Raw genomic sequence first — 6,980 nt, 5'->3', positions numbered from 1 at the left:
ATAGATCATTTTGACTATATACTTGAATTTGATCCACTCTTATGTTTCTACATATAGTTCAAGTAATCATACTATAGGCAGAATATTCTTAGTTTATTGGATTTAGAGTAATGATCGTAAAATTCACTTTATTCAGTAACAATCTTTGCTAAATAAACATCAATAATAACTTTATTGAAAACAGAATATGTTTTTGTTTACAAACTGAGTTTTAGAACATAAAATCCAACAGTTTGCACACCGCCTCATGTACACTCCCTTTGAGACCCAGCCTCCTCGTCGACACACTACTTGAAGAATTAAATGAATAAGAATCAATTTCAACCTCAAACTCTCTATTTCTTTCTCAATCTAAACATTTTGATATACACAAAAACAAATGAAAAGAATAACAACAAATTCAAATCTTGGAAGGCTGAATCAATGGCGAAGGAATGTCCTCATGGTTCCTCCCAAGCTTCACCCATCTCCCATACCCATTCTTCACCAACCCTTTATGTGGCAATTGATACCAAAACTCAGGAATCCTCAGCTCTTCCACCAACATATCACTCCCTTTATTCACCAACGTCACGTCCCTCCTCGAATTCCACCTGAACTTCCCTCTCCTACTCACAAACCCATCCACCAAATGCAAATATATCTCCAAATTATGGCTCCCCGACATGTCCGATTCCTTCTTCAAGTACGGCGACATGTTCATATCCATCTTCATCGGCGTCCCGACGTGCCGATACACCCAATTCAGCTTCTTCGTCACCGCGCTCAGCTTGTTCATAATCGAGTTCACTACCAATCCCGGCAGCTTTGGAACTATGTCTTGTCGGATCACCACACGTAAGGCTTTCACTCCCATCTCATTTAGCTTCTCCTTGAATGCTAAATTCCCCACTCTTGGTGCTCCGAACGACATCACGCTAATATGTATGTCGGGAAACGACACTCCGGCCTCGTACGCCGTTAGCAACGACAATGCACCGCCAAGGCTATGCCCGGTGATCGTCAAACTAATTTCTCTATCGTCGTCTTTTTGTTTGAAGAATTCGATGAGTCTGTGTAGCTCTTCCATTACTTGCTCTGATGCGCTTGTTTTGTTGAATTGTGATTGCTCGTCTTTCGATCGGTAAATCGTTAAGAACCCTCGTTGGACTTTGACGTTCTTGTTACTCCGGTCGATTTTTTTTAGCTTGGTTTTCATGTCGATGTACCATTCCGTCGGGGTTACGGTGCCTCGCCATGCGACAAGGATGTCGCGCCGTCCGATTCGATCGCTCTCTTCGTCGGTGCTAACGGCGACGAACCCCATCCAATTCGAATCACGGCTCCATACCTTGCCGATCTTCGAGCTCTCGAACCAATCCGGACCGTCGACGGGAGATAAAGCGTAGATGAATTTAGTCACTTTGTAGCCGTTTTCAGCCAAACCCAATTCATGGAGGAGCTTGTGGCGGTTATATCTACAGCTGCCGCAGAATTCCGATAATGGGTCGAAGTCAAATGCATCATAGGTGGCTTGTGCGAACTCGCCGTATTTAACGAGCTCACGGCGGAGGAAGGGGTGAAGTGGGTCGAGGAGGTCAGCCCAATTCCCGGCGCCGTGGAGGTCACGCCAGACGGCGGAGATGTTTTCACGAGGGGAAATTGTTGGGGTCATGTGGTGGTTGCCGTAGTCGATGAAGTCAGGGGCGCGGAGTGGCATTCGGAGGAGAGAGGCGAGCGGCTTGGTTAACCGGAGGTCGTTTTTTTTGGGGTTTTTGTGTTTGATTACAAGCGGCGAAATGGCGCCGTTTTTGGGTGTTTGTTGGCCGTGCACGGCGGTGGAACATGTCAGATAGCGGCGGTGTTGGTGTACGGAAGTGGAAAAGGCATTCTTTATGGCTCTCAGTCGGATTCCCAGTTTCAATTTCCAGTACCACTTCGTCTTCTTCGTTCCATTTCTCAACATGGTTACCTTTTTTAGTGGGACTGTTCTTGGTGTAACCATTTTGGCATCCATGGTTGTTCTTGAAGAAAGGAAGGATTTTTCTTGGAATCAAGGGCTGTTTGGATTCCAAGAAAGTTGGAGGAAAAAAAAACAGAGAAAAAAACAGAGAAAATTTGATGGGAATGGAAGGATTTTGGGGTGAAATGAAATGGGATGCTTAGAATTTATAGGAGAAAGAAAAGGTTTGGCTATGGCGACTATGAATTTTAAATTTTGGTTTAGAACACGTTTTGAGGATTGCGTGGTCAAGTGAGGCTCACACTTGGTCAACGATCAAAGATCAGGTTAGATTCAATTTAACTCAGAGCATTTAAGGGTGGGTTGTGGATTGGATCGAGTCAAGGCAAGTGTCGAGTCGAGCTAGATCATATTTATGGAATCAACTCAATTGTTTTGATTATAAATTATGTTAACCCAGTCGACTCAAAAATTGGGTCGGCAATTGTTTTGATTATAATAGTTAAGTCGAGTGTTGAGAATAGCAATCATAAATAGTGTTAGCTCAAATGCTCGAATGTAAAACTCTAGTCGATGAATTTATCAGCAATAGTCAAGTCGAGTGTCGAGTTGAGTTAGACCCAATTCTTAAATTGTTCGAGTCATTTATTTAAAATTGTATATACATTTTAAAAAATTTATATACAAAAACCTAAAAATAGAATGATTGGAGAATAAAAAAATAATTATAGATTTGAATTGAAAATTAAATACATTGAAATTCATGAACCAAGAAATTAAATAATATTATTATTTTAAAAATATTATATTTAGGATCTAAATTATTGAAAATATTTTCAAAGGCCTATTTTGAAAATTATATTATATTAAAATATTTAAGTTAGGGGGGACATTTGGCTGCTGGCTGCTAATAATTAATTTCATGAGCCACTTGGTCTTAGAGATTAGGTTATTAGAACCTTCCTAGAAGTTGACATGTTTGAGTCCCTTTTGGAGTAGGGACATCCATTTCAATTTTTTATACGACGGATTATTTACTGACAGATGTCTCATGCCACGTCTCGAGGATAACGATACCTTAAAATGAATGAATTATGATATACCGTTAAATGATAAACCACAACGGTTGTTCTGACTTAACTAATACGTTCCACTGATTGAACATGGTTCTATGAGTTTAGCAACTCGAAAATAAAGATTTAAAATTTAGATCTGAAGATTATTCCCACATACTAACTCGAGTCATTTTAGTATGTTTTGTAGAAAAATTCTCAAGAGTTCACTTAACATAAAATTACTCCCAACTAGATGTCAAATTATGTTTGTCCAAAATGTAGTCAATAGTTGCATGGTGTCACGGTCCTACATTTTTTACCGCGTGGTGTCGTGATTGCGACACGCTCACGACCATCTTTAAGGGAATTAAGCCCCATATATATTTTTCGCCCCGGCTTTGTGGATTCATCGGACCTTAGGCGAGATTTGTCTTCGCCAATCGAGCATCGCTTGTGCGGAATCCAAGCTTGTTCAACTACACACGCTGCATGCGCGTGCATGTTCCATCGTCTGCAACACATCCAACTTGCCTCTACACCAGGCCAAGTCAAAATGTACTATAGGGAGATACGACTAGTTGTCAATTCTTCCTACTAGAGTTATATGCTATCAATATCGTTATTATTGTCTATTGCTTGTTAGCTCATAACATTTCTTTTTAAAGTTACTTTCCAAACGTTTTCCCAAAGCTTCTCTAATCCCGTTTTCTAGAATTTTTTTTTTTAAGAGCAGGGTCGAAGGCTTGAGCACACGAAACGGGCAAATAAATATAAAATAATTTAATAAAATAAAATATAAGCAAAGGTGATGGATAGCCAAGGAAGAAGTCGAGATTGTTTGGGAGCCAAGAAAAAGGAATATTTGGTCCAAATACAAATAAAAAAAGCAATCAATTTCCAATGTCCTAAATTATATTCTATTCTCTTCTAGAAAGTTTGAAAACCTCGTAAGCTCGTGTCCCTAGTTATTATAGTTCGTTATTCTATGGTTTCGGGAAGTTCATTTTATATAAAAAGAGTTTACTTGTGATCTATGACTACCCTTGGCACGACCCGATTTTTGAAGTTTTGAATTTCAGGTCGAGACTAAAAGACAAAAGCGAAAACATAAAAGTAAAAATAAAATAAAATAAAAGATGAAAATTCGAAAAAATTTAAATCGAAATAAAAGTCTATATCACTAAAGTTAAATCTAATTATAAAAAGATGGTATTCAAAATTTTACAAAAAGGAGAAAGGAGTAGATACAATTATAAAACAAAATAATAAAAAAAAAAACTCTAAAATGTAAAAATAGAATGACACTCCAAAATTATCCTTAAGTGACCGAACAACTCTTGAATGTTCTTTCACGTTGATCGGTAGCCTGCGGACACCTAAAACAAAGGGGAAGTCATGAGTATAAAAATATATTCAATAAGCAACCTACTTATAGGCTTTCGTCACACACTTAACCTAGTAGATATCCTTAGGCTTTTCTTTGGACTCTAAGAAGTTCGTGAAGAGAATGAACTCTTCATCCACGTAGCGGAAGCATTGGGAACCGTTTTGATTTTTATTATGAATTAAAAGAAAAGCAGTAAATACGATAGTAAAAACTCTACCTTTGTAGAAACCCTAGCTTGCAAGACTTCTTGAAGTATTTCAACCATGGAAACGTTCTTCATATTCCACAAGTTCTTCTTTGCTATGACTCGAATACAAGGCCATGGCTTGTGGGAGCCTTTGAAAGAAAATCCCAAAGAGATTGGAGAAGAAGAGTTTCGAGAATTCTCTAGAGATGTAATTTCATTTTCCAACGAAAGTGGGAGAGATTCGTGTGTTTTGGCTCAACCCGAGGGTCCTATTTCGAAAATCTCTCTATCGTGATTAATTAGGAACTATTTCATCTCTGTCAAAAGATTTTTCTTCAATATTGTAATACTTAATTTGGAGATCATTTAGATAATTATCTAAATTTAGTTTTTTATTGACTTAAACATCTCATATCGTCTCGATGACATGTCAACCAGAAGATATGAAAAAACCTTTCTCATCAGTTTTGATTCATCAATCATGTGTTTTCGAAAAATTCGATTCACGTTGACAATAGGTCTGGAGAACATTTCTCAATAAAGACTATATATATATATATATATATAATGTGCTAATATACTAATATTATTTTTCTAAATATCAAAAATTTTCTCATCTAACTTATTAGTAGTGAAAGTATATTTGAAATAAATAAAATATTATTTAATTACAAACAATCGAGTATTTATTCAATTTCAGATGAGAACAAACAATTTTATAAAATGAACCCTATAAATCATTTCTAATGCTATGGTACTTCAGTGATTTAGAATAAGTGCTGCCGTAGGGTAGGTCAAGTGTTCCTTCACTAAACCGAGACAATCTCAACCAAACATTATACAAGAACAACTCTTATTCCTATAATATTTGGTTACAATTAGTTCGGTCAAGAATATCATTAACAATCTTAATGATCTCTTCGTAAATGTAGCCCATCATTTTAGATCTTGTAATTTTATCCCAACAAGTGTCGTCGTAGGGTAGGTCAAGTATTGGAAATAAAATTACTATCTCATCCTTCTCAAGAGTTCACCCTGCTATTGACCCATGCAAACACCTTCTGTAGGGGGACGGTCCAAAAACCGCCACGAGGCCTTGCACGAATCTCACGTTATGAACCAATGATGGAGACCATAGGATATGTTGACACATTTTCTTCTCCCATTTACTATAAATACTTTCTTAAGATATTCACCTTATATTGACTCATGCAAACACCTTCCATTGGGGGACGTCCAAAAGCCGCCATGAGGCCCCGCATGAATCTCACGGTGTGAATCAATAATAGAGAACGTAGGATATCCTGACATGTATCCTTAATATCTTGATATCTTGATAGACATCCTTCTCCCACTAAGATTTTGAAATGGGATTTTCTATTACGAAGACAAATTAGGCTAACCTCATTTATCTAAGTTTCTAATCTACCCTTTCATAACCCTTATGTTGGTTAGATTATTTTTAAGGTGAATTACCAAGTTTTTAAACTATTAAAAATAAAAACTAATAAGATTATGAGCCTACTTAATGAAATTAAATAAATTTTGATTAATTCAATTCCCAGGTCATCTCGGGTAGAGGTGTTCCATTTGTGTCAGCTTAAATACCTCCGCTTAGTTAGAACCTTCGGCTTAGACAGAGTCCTCTTATAGTTAATTTTTATTTGAAATTTATTAATCTTTAATTAACTATTAATTACTAGATTAATGAACCCACATGGATTAAACTTTCTTTGATCATATTATAAACTAATTCACTTCTTAAATAATCTTAAAATTTTAGCATTTTAAATTCTTTAGAACCAAATTTAATAGATTACTCAAAATTCTAATCATATTAGATTATACCGTAATCCTATTAGGTAAATATCATACTCAAATGTATATGGAAAATACATGCTCATTAGGAAATTATCTTAATTCTATTGGGAAACACGTAATCAAACTTTTTCAAATATAACATTTATATTCAAAAAAATAATTAAAATGTATAATTATGCTTCATCTATGGTGGGATTTTAAGCTAAATGACATATCTTATGCATTCAATCAATTAATTTAAAACATACGTCAAAACAAAATTGATCAGTATATGCGGCATATACTTTGATTGAAAATAAATTAAATTACAATAATTTAAATTCAAGACCTATCTCAGTCTTCACCATCTAAACAATTTCAAATTTAATAAAATTAAATTTTAAGATCCTTTCCAAAGTAGATTCGTGTGTTTTTACTTAATTAGAGGTCCTATTTACAGGGAGTCTTTTGAGAATCTTTGCCAAACAAAAATATATTAATTTGAAGGGTTCAAATTAATATTTAATATATTATATATTAAAAAGAAAAAATATATTTATTGTAGTTGATACAATTAAATATTAAATCAATTAATGTATTTGATACCTT

General features: G+C 35.5%; 1 pseudogene; it reads right to left on the bottom strand.

Annotated features, from left to right (window-relative positions):
• Positions 1-306: 306 nt before the first annotated feature.
• On the bottom strand, positions 307-2,068 carry LOC111802375 (phospholipase A1-Igamma2, chloroplastic pseudogene; annotated as a pseudogene).
• Between the last annotated feature and the right edge of the window lie 4,912 nt (positions 2,069-6,980).

Source organism: Cucurbita pepo, chromosome 9, assembly GCF_057944985.1.
Source record: "Cucurbita pepo subsp. pepo isolate OVF chromosome 9, ASM5794498v1, whole genome shotgun sequence".
Taxonomy (NCBI): Eukaryota; Viridiplantae; Streptophyta; class Magnoliopsida; order Cucurbitales; family Cucurbitaceae; genus Cucurbita; species Cucurbita pepo.
This window is presented reverse-complemented; position numbering and strand designations above follow the sequence as displayed.